This window comes from Idiotropiscis lumnitzeri, chromosome 5 (assembly GCF_059441095.1).
Source record: "Idiotropiscis lumnitzeri isolate Australia: NSW breed Sydney's pygmy pipehorse chromosome 5, RoL_Ilum_1.0, whole genome shotgun sequence".
In the NCBI taxonomy this organism is placed as follows: Eukaryota; Metazoa; Chordata; class Actinopteri; order Syngnathiformes; family Syngnathidae; genus Idiotropiscis; species Idiotropiscis lumnitzeri.
This window is the reverse complement of record NC_142395.1, coordinates 5,566,939-5,578,967: the sequence shown is the minus strand read 5'-3', so window position 1 is coordinate 5,578,967 and position 12,029 is coordinate 5,566,939. Positions and strand designations below refer to the sequence as shown.

At 42.7% G+C, this 12,029-nt stretch overlaps 10 non-coding genes across 10 annotated transcripts; all 10 read right to left on the bottom strand.

The window, feature by feature from the left end:
- Positions 1 to 719: 719 nt before the first annotated feature.
- Positions 720 to 838, bottom strand: LOC148336473 (5S ribosomal RNA). Its single transcript, XR_015843430.1, has one exon. It is a non-coding gene; the product is annotated as a 5S ribosomal RNA (ribosomal RNA).
- Positions 839 to 1,847: 1,009 nt separating this feature from the next.
- LOC148336472 (5S ribosomal RNA) lies at positions 1,848 to 1,966 on the bottom strand. Its single transcript, XR_015843873.1, has one exon. It is a non-coding gene; the product is annotated as a 5S ribosomal RNA (ribosomal RNA).
- Positions 1,967 to 2,975: 1,009 nt separating this feature from the next.
- On the bottom strand, positions 2,976 to 3,094 carry LOC148336471 (5S ribosomal RNA). The gene has a single exon (XR_015843872.1). It is a non-coding gene; the product is annotated as a 5S ribosomal RNA (ribosomal RNA).
- A 1,009-nt stretch (positions 3,095 to 4,103) lies between these two features.
- Positions 4,104 to 4,222, bottom strand: LOC148336470 (5S ribosomal RNA). The gene has a single exon (XR_015843871.1). It is a non-coding gene; the product is annotated as a 5S ribosomal RNA (ribosomal RNA).
- Positions 4,223 to 5,231: 1,009 nt separating this feature from the next.
- LOC148336469 (5S ribosomal RNA) lies at positions 5,232 to 5,350 on the bottom strand. The gene has a single exon (XR_015843870.1). It is a non-coding gene; the product is annotated as a 5S ribosomal RNA (ribosomal RNA).
- Positions 5,351 to 6,359: 1,009 nt separating this feature from the next.
- LOC148336468 (5S ribosomal RNA) lies at positions 6,360 to 6,478 on the bottom strand. The gene has a single exon (XR_015843869.1). It is a non-coding gene; the product is annotated as a 5S ribosomal RNA (ribosomal RNA).
- Positions 6,479 to 7,487: 1,009 nt separating this feature from the next.
- On the bottom strand, positions 7,488 to 7,606 carry LOC148336467 (5S ribosomal RNA). The gene has a single exon (XR_015843868.1). It is a non-coding gene; the product is annotated as a 5S ribosomal RNA (ribosomal RNA).
- A 1,008-nt stretch (positions 7,607 to 8,614) lies between these two features.
- On the bottom strand, positions 8,615 to 8,733 carry LOC148336466 (5S ribosomal RNA). The gene has a single exon (XR_015843867.1). It is a non-coding gene; the product is annotated as a 5S ribosomal RNA (ribosomal RNA).
- A 1,007-nt stretch (positions 8,734 to 9,740) lies between these two features.
- On the bottom strand, positions 9,741 to 9,859 carry LOC148336465 (5S ribosomal RNA). The gene has a single exon (XR_015843865.1). It is a non-coding gene; the product is annotated as a 5S ribosomal RNA (ribosomal RNA).
- Positions 9,860 to 10,867: 1,008 nt separating this feature from the next.
- LOC148336464 (5S ribosomal RNA) lies at positions 10,868 to 10,986 on the bottom strand. Its single transcript, XR_015843864.1, has one exon. It is a non-coding gene; the product is annotated as a 5S ribosomal RNA (ribosomal RNA).
- Between the last annotated feature and the right edge of the window lie 1,043 nt (positions 10,987 to 12,029).

Sequence of the window (12,029 nt, the reverse complement as noted above, 5' to 3'; positions counted from 1 at the left end):
AGTCCTGCCGCGGACGACTCGCAAATGCGTGTGCTGATTTGCAAATGCGTGTCAGGAGACGTGTGTGGCTCCGTAGCTACACATTCGGACCACATGGGGGCACTAATATTATACCAGCCCCGTACCACCAATATATACACCAATAACTTGGGGGGGCGTTCACTGCTATCCACCCATGGTCATGTACCATTTATTTGACATTATTTAAATTAAATTGGAATAAATGGAAGAATAAAGTGGAACTAATAAAATAAGAACCAATGATATAACCAGTGAAGCTAAAAAAAATGAATGAAGCTTCTCCACACCTGCTAATTGCCACATTAACTATACTTCCCTTTATTGCATTCAGTAAACACCATTTTTTAAAATTGATTCATTAACTTTTTATTTAGTAAACACTCACTGCACCAACCCAACCGGACTGCATCGGGTCATATGTCTGCTACACCTGTAGACTCCGAGGGTACCCTTTTGGTCAATGTGTGGCTCCGGAGCCACAGTCAAGTCTCCAGACACGCATTTGCAAATTGCCACACGCATTTGCGAGTCGTCCACGGCGAGACTGTAGCAACACCCAAAGGCAGAGGACGCTGAATGTTGGCATTTTGTGCTCTCAGCCTGTCAGGCGAATATGTGGAAATTTATAAAAAAGCAGCTCGCATACTTGCTTACATTTGTCAAAGTTATTTTTATTTATTTATTTTTTGCGGTGCAAAAGCTTACAGCACCTGGTATTCCCAGGCGGTCTCCCATCCAAGTACTAACCAGGTCCGACCCTGCTTAGCTTCCGAGATCGGACGAGATCGGGCGTTCTCAGGGTAGTATGGCCGTAAGCGAGAATTCCCTCCAAAATTTTGCATTTTATACATGTGGTCTTTATTGTGGCAAATACTTCAATCCAAAAATACGTAACAAGAATCTGAAACTATAACCACAGTCACAAATGTGTCACAACAATCTACAATGCATGATTGAAGTCACAGATATATGACAAATATCAGCAAATGTGTACAATGATTTGTTGGCACATACACATGGTTAAATGCGGACAAAAATCCGTAGATGGGCGACCTGTAAAAACGGGACCTTTTGATTGGCTGTGTTCTTACAGGTGACGTTTGCTACAGTCCTGCCGCGGACGACTCGCAAATGCGTGTGCTGATTTGCAAATGCGTGTCAGGAGACGTGTGTGGCTCCGTAGCTACACATTCGGACCACATGGGGGCACTAATATTATACCAGCCCCGTACCACCAATATATACACCAATAACTTGGGGGGGCGTTCACTGCTATCCACCCATGGTCATGTACCATTTATTTGACATTATTTAAATTAAATTGGAATAAATGGAAGAATAAAGTGGAACTAATAAAATAAGAACCAATGATATAACCAGTGAAGCTAAAAAAAATGAATGAAGCTTCTCCACACCTGCTAATTGCGACATTAACTATACTTCCCTTTATTGCATTCAGTAAACACCATTTTTTAAAATTGATTCATTAACTTTTTATTTAGTAAACACTCACTGCACCAACCCAACCGGACTGCATCGGGTCATATGTCTGCTACACCTGTAGACTCCGAGGGTACCCTTTTGGTCAATGTGTGGCTCCGGAGCCACAGTCAAGTCTCCAGACACGCATTTGCAAATTGCCACACGCATTTGCGAGTCGTCCACGGCGAGACTGTAGCAACACCCAAAGGCAGAGGACGCTGAATGTTGGCATTTTGTGCTCTCAGCCTGTCAGGCGAATATGTGGAAATTTATAAAAAAGCAGCTCGCATACTTGCTTACATTTGTCAAAGTTATTTTTATTTATTTATTTTTTGCGGTGCAAAAGCTTACAGCACCTGGTATTCCCAGGCGGTCTCCCATCCAAGTACTAACCAGGCCCGACCCTGCTTAGCTTCCGAGATCGGACGAGATCGGGCGTTCTCAGGGTAGTATGGCCGTAAGCGAGAATTCCCTCCAAAATTTTGCATTTTATACATGTGGTCTTTATTGTGGCAAATACTTCAATCCAAAAATACGTAACTAGAATCTGAAACTATAACCACAGTCACAAATGTGTCACAACAATCTACAATGCATGATTGAAGTCACAGATATATGACAAATATCAGCAAATGTGTACAATGATTTGTTGGCACATACACATGGTTAAATGCGGACAAAAATCCGTAGATGGGCGACCTGTAAAAACGGGACCTTTTGATTGGCTGTGTTCTTACAGGTGACGTTTGCTACAGTCCTGCCGCGGACGACTCGCAAATGCGTGTGCTGATTTGCAAATGCGTGTCAGGAGACGTGTGTGGCTCCGTAGCTACACATTCGGACCACATGGGGGCACTAATATTATACCAGCCCCGTACCACCAATATATACACCAATAACTTGGGGGGGCGTTCACTGCTATCCACCCATGGTCATGTACCATTTATTTGACATTATTTAAATTAAATTGGAATAAATGGAAGAATAAAGTGGAACTAATAAAATAAGAACCAATGATATAACCAGTGAAGCTAAAAAAAATGAATGAAGCTTCTCCACACCTGCTAATTGCCACATTAACTATACTTCCCTTTATTGCATTCAGTAAACACCATTTTTTAAAATTGATTCATTAACTTTTTATTTAGTAAACACTCACTGCACCAACCCAACCGGACTGCATCGGGTCATATGTCTGCTACACCTGTAGACTCCGAGGGTACCCTTTTGGTCAATGTGTGGCTCCGGAGCCACAGTCAAGTCTCCAGACACGCATTTGCAAATTGCCACACGCATTTGCGAGTCGTCCACGGCGAGACTGTAGCAACACCCAAAGGCAGAGGACGCCGAATGTTGGCATTTTGTGCTCTCAGCCTGTCAGGCGAATATGTGGAAATTTATAAAAAAGCAGCTCGCATACTTGCTTACATTTGTCAAAGTTATTTTTATTTATTTATTTTTTGCGGTGCAAAAGCTTACAGCACCTGGTATTCCCAGGCGGTCTCCCATCCAAGTACTAACCAGGCCCGACCCTGCTTAGCTTCCGAGATCGGACGAGATCGGGCGTTCTCAGGGTAGTATGGCCGTAAGCGAGAATTCCCTCCAACATTTTGCATTTTATACATGTGGTCTTTATTGTGGCAAATACTTCAATCCAAAAATACGTAACAAGAATCTGAAACTATAACCACAGTCACAAATGTGTCACAACAATCTACAATGCATGATTGAAGTCACAGATATATGACAAATATCAGCAAATGTGTACAATGATTTGTTGGCACATACACATGGTTAAATGCGGACAAAAATCCGTAGATGGGCGACCTGTAAAAACGGGACCTTTTGATTGGCTGTGTTCTTACAGGTGACGTTTGCTACAGTCCTGCCGCGGACGACTCGCAAATGCGTGTGCTGATTTGCAAATGCGTGTCAGGAGACGTGTGTGGCTCCGTAGCTACACATTCGGACCACATGGGGGCACTAATATTATACCAGCCCCGTACCACCAATATATACACCAATAACTTGGGGGGGCGTTCACTGCTATCCACCCATGGTCATGTACCATTTATTTGACATTATTTAAATTAAATTGGAATAAATGGAAGAATAAAGTGGAACTAATAAAATAAGAACCAATGATATAACCAGTGAAGCTAAAAAAAATGAATGAAGCTTCTCCACACCTGCTAATTGCGACATTAACTATACTTCCCTTTATTGCATTCAGTAAACACCATTTTTTAAAATTGATTCATTAACTTTTTATTTAGTAAACACTCACTGCACCAACCCAACCGGACTGCATCGGGTCATATGTCTGCTACACCTGTAGACTCCGAGGGTACCCTTTTGGTCAATGTGTGGCTCCGGAGCCACAGTCAAGTCTCCAGACACGCATTTGCAAATTGCCACACGCATTTGCGAGTCGTCCACGGCGAGACTGTAGCAACACCCAAAGGCAGAGGACGCCGAATGTTGGCATTTTGTGCTCTCAGCCTGTCAGGCGAATATGTGGAAATTTATAAAAAAGCAGCTCGCATACTTGCTTACATTTGTCAAAGTTATTTTTATTTATTTATTTTTTGCGGTGCAAAAGCTTACAGCACCTGGTATTCCCAGGCGGTCTCCCATCCAAGTACTAACCAGGCCCGACCCTGCTTAGCTTCCGAGATCGGACGAGATCGGGCGTTCTCAGGGTAGTATGGCCGTAAGCGAGAATTCCCTCCAAAATTTTGCATTTTATACATGTGGTCTTTATTGTGGCAAATACTTCAATCCAAAAATACGTAACTAGAATCTGAAACTATAACCACAGTCACAAATGTGTCACAACAATCTACAATGCATGATTGAAGTCACAGATATATGACAAATATCAGCAAATGTGTACAATGATTTGTTGGCACATACACATGGTTAAATGCGGACAAAAATCCGTAGATGGGCGACCTGTAAAAACGGGACCTTTTGATTGGCTGTGTTCTTACAGGTGACGTTTGCTACAGTCCTGCCGCGGACGACTCGCAAATGCGTGTGCTGATTTGCAAATGCGTGTCAGGAGACGTGTGTGGCTCCGTAGCTACACATTCGGACCACATGGGGGCACTAATATTATACCAGCCCCGTACCACCAATATATACACCAATAACTTGGGGGGGCGTTCACTGCTATCCACCCATGGTCATGTACCATTTATTTGACATTATTTAAATTAAATTGGAATAAATGGAAGAATAAAGTGGAACTAATAAAATAAGAACCAATGATATAACCAGTGAAGCTAAAAAAAATGAATGAAGCTTCTCCACACCTGCTAATTGCCACATTAACTATACTTCCCTTTATTGCATTCAGTAAACACCATTTTTTAAAATTGATTCATTAACTTTTTATTTAGTAAACACTCACTGCACCAACCCAACCGGACTGCATCGGGTCATATGTCTGCTACACCTGTAGACTCCGAGGGTACCCTTTTGGTCAATGTGTGGCTCCGGAGCCACAGTCAAGTCTCCAGACACGCATTTGCAAATTGCCACACGCATTTGCGAGTCGTCCACGGCGAGACTGTAGCAACACCCAAAGGCAGAGGACGCCGAATGTTGGCATTTTGTGCTCTCAGCCTGTCAGGCGAATATGTGGAAATTTATAAAAAAGCAGCTCGCATACTTGCTTACATTTGTCAAAGTTATTTTTATTTATTTATTTTTTGCGGTGCAAAAGCTTACAGCACCTGGTATTCCCAGGCGGTCTCCCATCCAAGTACTAACCAGGCCCGACCCTGCTTAGCTTCCGAGATCGGACGAGATCGGGCGTTCTCAGGGTAGTATGGCCGTAAGCGAGAATTCCCTCCAAAATTTTGCATTTTATACATGTGGTCTTTATTGTGGCAAATACTTCAATCCAAAAATACGTAACTAGAATCTGAAACTATAACCACAGTCACAAATGTGTCACAACAATCTACAATGCATGATTGAAGTCACAGATATATGACAAATATCAGCAAATGTGTACAATGATTTGTTGGCACATACACATGGTTAAATGCGGACAAAAATCCGTAGATGGGCGACCTGTAAAAACGGGACCTTTTGATTGGCTGTGTTCTTACAGGTGACGTTTGCTACAGTCCTGCCGCGGACGACTCGCAAATGCGTGTGCTGATTTGCAAATGCGTGTCAGGAGACGTGTGTGGCTCCGTAGCTACACATTCGGACCACATGGGGGCACTAATATTATACCAGCCCCGTACCACCAATATATACACCAATAACTTGGGGGGGCGTTCACTGCTATCCACCCATGGTCATGTACCATTTATTTGACATTATTTAAATTAAATTGGAATAAATGGAAGAATAAAGTGGAACTAATAAAATAAGAACCAATGATATAACCAGTGAAGCTAAAAAAAATGAATGAAGCTTCTCCACACCTGCTAATTGCCACATTAACTATACTTCCCTTTATTGCATTCAGTAAACACCATTTTTTAAAATTGATTCATTAACTTTTTATTTAGTAAACACTCACTGCACCAACCCAACCGGACTGCATCGGGTCATATGTCTGCTACACCTGTAGACTCCGAGGGTACCCTTTTGGTCAATGTGTGGCTCCGGAGCCACAGTCAAGTCTCCAGACACGCATTTGCAAATTGCCACACGCATTTGCGAGTCGTCCACGGCGAGACTGTAGCAACACCCAAAGGCAGAGGACGCCGAATGTTGGCATTTTGTGCTCTCAGCCTGTCAGGCGAATATGTGGAAATTTATAAAAAAGCAGCTCGCATACTTGCTTACATTTGTCAAAGTTATTTTTATTTATTTATTTTTTGCGGTGCAAAAGCTTACAGCACCTGGTATTCCCAGGCGGTCTCCCATCCAAGTACTAACCAGGCCCGACCCTGCTTAGCTTCCGAGATCGGACGAGATCGGGCGTTCTCAGGGTAGTATGGCCGTAAGCGAGAATTCCCTCCAACATTTTGCATTTTATACATGTGGTCTTTATTGTGGCAAATACTTCAATCCAAAAATACGTAACAAGAATCTGAAACTATAACCACAGTCACAAATGTGTCACAACAATCTACAATGCATGATTGAAGTCACAGATATATGACAAATATCAGCAAATGTGTACAATGATTTGTTGGCACATACACATGGTTAAATGCGGACAAAAATCCGTAGATGGGCGACCTGTAAAAACGGGACCTTTTGATTGGCTGTGTTCTTACAGGTGACGTTTGCTACAGTCCTGCCGCGGACGACTCGCAAATGCGTGTGCTGATTTGCAAATGCGTGTCAGGAGACGTGTGTGGCTCCGTAGCTACACATTCGGACCACATGGGGGCACTAATATTATACCAGCCCCGTACCACCAATATATACACCAATAACTTGGGGGGGCGTTCACTGCTATCCACCCATGGTCATGTACCATTTATTTGACATTATTTAAATTAAATTGGAATAAATGGAAGAATAAAGTGGAACTAATAAAATAAGAACCAATGATATAACCAGTGAAGCTAAAAAAAATGAATGAAGCTTCTCCACACCTGCTAATTGCGACATTAACTATACTTCCCTTTATTGCATTCAGTAAACACCATTTTTTAAAATTGATTCATTAACTTTTTATTTAGTAAACACTCACTGCACCAACCCAACCGGACTGCATCGGGTCATATGTCTGCTACACCTGTAGACTCCGAGGGTACCCTTTTGGTCAATGTGTGGCTCCGGAGCCACAGTCAAGTCTCCAGACACGCATTTGCAAATTGCCACACGCATTTGCGAGTCGTCCACGGCGAGACTGTAGCAACACCCAAAGGCAGAGGACGCTGAATGTTGGCATTTTGTGCTCTCAGCCTGTCAGGCGAATATGTGGAAATTTATAAAAAAGCAGCTCGCATACTTGCTTACATTTGTCAAAGTTATTTTTATTTATTTATTTTTTGCGGTGCAAAAGCTTACAGCACCTGGTATTCCCAGGCGGTCTCCCATCCAAGTACTAACCAGGCCCGACCCTGCTTAGCTTCCGAGATCGGACGAGATCGGGCGTTCTCAGGGTAGTATGGCCGTAAGCGAGAATTCCCTCCAAAATTTTGCATTTTATACATGTGGTCTTTATTGTGGCAAATACTTCAATCCAAAAATACGTAACTAGAATCTGAAACTATAACCACAGTCACAAATGTGTCACAACAATCTACAATGCATGATTGAAGTCACAGATATATGACAAATATCAGCAAATGTGTACAATGATTTGTTGGCACATACACATGGTTAAATGCGGACAAAAATCCGTAGATGGGCGACCTGTAAAAACGGGACCTTTTGATTGGCTGTGTTCTTACAGGTGACGTTTGCTACAGTCCTGCCGCGGACGACTCGCAAATGCGTGTGCTGATTTGCAAATGCGTGTCAGGAGACGTGTGTGGCTCCGTAGCTACACATTCGGACCACATGGGGGCACTAATATTATACCAGCCCCGTACCACCAATATATACACCAATAACTTGGGGGGGCGTTCACTGCTATCCACCCATGGTCATGTACCATTTATTTGACATTATTTAAATTAAATTGGAATAAATGGAAGAATAAAGTGGAACTAATAAAATAAGAACCAATGATATAACCAGTGAAGCTAAAAAAAATGAATGAAGCTTCTCCACACCTGCTAATTGCGACATTAACTATACTTCCCTTTATTGCATTCAGTAAACACCATTTTTTAAAATTGATTCATTAACTTTTTATTTAGTAAACACTCACTGCACCAACCCAACCGGACTGCATCGGGTCATATGTCTGCTACACCTGTAGACTCCGAGGGTACCCTTTTGGTCAATGTGTGGCTCCGGAGCCACAGTCAAGTCTCCAGACACGCATTTGCAAATTGCCACACGCATTTGCGAGTCGTCCACGGCGAGACTGTAGCAACACCCAAAGGCAGAGGACGCTGAATGTTGGCATTTTGTGCTCTCAGCCTGTCAGGCGAATATGTGGAAATTTATAAAAAAGCAGCTCGCATACTTGCTTACATTGTCAAAGTTATTTTTATTTATTTATTTTTTGCGGTGCAAAAGCTTACAGCACCTGGTATTCCCAGGCGGTCTCCCATCCAAGTACTAACCAGGCCCGACCCTGCTTAGCTTCCGAGATCGGACGAGATCGGGCGTTCTCAGGGTAGTATGGCCGTAAGCGAGAATTCCCTCCAAAATTTTGCATTTTATACATGTGGTCTTTATTGTGGCAAATACTTCAATCCAAAAATACGTAACTAGAATCTGAAACTATAACCACAGTCACAAATGTGTCACAACAATCTACAATGCATGATTGAAGTCACAGATATATGACAAATATCAGCAAATGTGTACAATGATTTGTTGGCACATACACATGGTTAAATGCGGACAAAAATCCGTAGATGGCGACCTGTAAAAACGGGACCTTTTGATTGGCTGTGTTCTTACAGGTGACGTTTGCTACAGTCCTGCCGCGGACGACTCGCAAATGCGTGTGCTGATTTGCAAATGCGTGTCAGGAGACGTGTGTGGCTCCGTAGCTACACATTCGGACCACATGGGGGCACTAATATTATACCAGCCCCGTACCACCAATATATACACCAATAACTTGGGGGGGCGTTCACTGCTATCCACCCATGGTCATGTACCATTTATTTGACATTATTTAAATTAAATTGGAATAAATGGAAGAATAAAGTGGAACTAATAAAATAAGAACCAATGATATAACCAGTGAAGCTAAAAAAAATGAATGAAGCTTCTCCACACCTGCTAATTGCCACATTAACTATACTTCCCTTTATTGCATTCAGTAAACACCATTTTTTAAAATTGATTCATTAACTTTTTATTTAGTAAACACTCACTGCACCAACCCAACCGGACTGCATCGGGTCATATGTCTGCTACACCTGTAGACTCCGAGGGTACCCTTTTGGTCAATGTGTGGCTCCGGAGCCACAGTCAAGTCTCCAGACACGCATTTGCAAATTGCCACACGCATTTGCGAGTCGTCCACGGCGAGACTGTAGCAACACCCAAAGGCAGAGGACGCCGAATGTTGGCATTTTGTGCTCTCAGCCTGTCAGGCGAATATGTGGAAATTTATAAAAAAGCAGCTCGCATACTTGCTTACATTTGTCAAAGTTATTTTATTTATTTATTTTTTGCGGTGCAAAAGCTTACAGCACCTGGTATTCCCAGGCGGTCTCCCATCCAAGTACTAACCAGGCCCGACCCTGCTTAGCTTCCGAGATCGGACGAGATCGGGCGTTCTCAGGGTAGTATGGCCGTAAGCGAGAATTCCCTCCAACATTTTGCATTTTATACATGTGGTCTTTATTGTGGCAAATACTTCAATCCAAAAATACGTAACAAGAATCTGAAACTATAACCACAGTCACAAATGTGTCACAACAATCTACAATGCATGATTGAAGTCACAGATATATGACAAATATCAGCAAATGTGTACAATGATTTGTTGGCACATACACATGGTTAAATGCGGACAAAAATCCGTAGATGGGCGACCTGTAAAAACGGGACCTTTTGATTGGCTGTGTTCTTACAGGTGACGTTTGCTACAGTCCTGCCGCGGACGACTCGCAAATGCGTGTGCTGATTTGCAAATGCGTGTCAGGAGACGTGTGTGGCTCCGTAGCTACACATTCGGACCACATGGGGGCACTAATATTATACCAGCCCCGTACCACCAATATATACACCAATAACTTGGGGGGGCGTTCACTGCTATCCACCCATGGTCATGTACCATTTATTTGACATTATTTAAATTAAATTGGAATAAATGGAAGAATAAAGTGGAACTAATAAAATAAGAACCAATGATATAACCAGTGAAGCTAAAAAAATGAATGAAGCTTCTCCACACCTGCTAATTGCGACATTAACTATACTTCCCTTTATTGCATTCAGTAAACACCATTTTTTAAAATTGATTCATTAACTTTTTATTTAGTAAACACTCACTGCACCAACCCAACCGGACTGCATCGGGTCATATGTCTGCTACACCTGTAGACTCCGAGGGTACCCTTTTGGTCAATGTGTGGCTCCGGAGCCACAGTCAAGTCTCCAGACACGCATTTGCAAATTGCCACACGCATTTGCGAGTCGTCCACGGCGAGACTGTAGCAACACCCAAAGGCAGAGGACGCTGAATGTTGGCATTTTGTGCTCTCAGCCTGTCAGGCGAATATGTGGAAATTTATAAAAAAGCAGCTCGCATACTTGCTTACATTTGTCAAAGTTATTTTTATTTATTTATTTTTTGCGGTGCAAAAGCTTACAGCACCTGGTATTCCCAGGCGGTCTCCCATCCAAGTACTAACCAGGCCCGACCCTGCTTAGCTTCCGAGATCGGACGAGATCGGGCGTTCTCAGGGTAGTATGGCCGTAAGCGAGAATTCCCTCCAAAATTTTGCATTTTATACATGTGGTCTTTATTGTGGCAAATACTTCAATCCAAAAATACGTAACTAGAATCTGAAACTATAACCACAGTCACAAATGTGTCACAACAATCTACAATGCATGATTGAAGTCACAGATATATGACAAATATCAGCAAATGTGTACAATGATTTGTTGGCACATACACATGGTTAAATGCGGACAAAAATCCGTAGATGGGCGACCTGTAAAAACGGGACCTTTTGATTGGCTGTGTTCTTACAGGTGACGTTTGCTACAGTCCTGCCGCGGACGACTCGCAAATGCGTGTGCTGATTTGCAAATGCGTGTCAGGAGACGTGTGTGGCTCCGTAGCTACACATTCGGACCACATGGGGGCACTAATATTATACCAGCCCCGTACCACCAATATATACACCAATAACTTGGGGGGGCGTTCACTGCTATCCACCCATGGTCATGTACCATTTATTTGACATTATTTAAATTAAATTGGAATAAATGGAAGAATAAAGTGGAACTAATAAAATAAGAACCAATGATATAACCAGTGAAGCTAAAAAAAATGAATGAAGCTTCTCCACACCTGCTAATTGCCACATTAACTATACTTCCCTTTATTGCATTCAGTAAACACCATTTTTTAAAATTGATTCATTAACTTTTTATTTAGTAAACACTCACTGCACCAACCCAACCGGACTGCATCGGGTCATATGTCTGCTACACCTGTAGACTCCGAGGGTACCCTTTTGGTCAATGTGTGGCTCCGGAGCCACAGTCAAGTCTCCAGACACGCATTTGCAAATTGCCACACGCATTTGCGAGTCGTCCACGGCGAGACTGTAGCAACACCCAAAGGCAGAGGACGCCGAATGTTGGCATTTTGTGCTCTCAGCCTGTCAGGCGAATATGTGGAAATTTATAAAAAAGCAGCTCGCATACTTGCTTACATTTGTCAAAGTTATTTTTATTTATTTATTTTTTGCGGTGCAAAAGCTTACAGCACCTGGTATTCCCAGGCGGTCTCC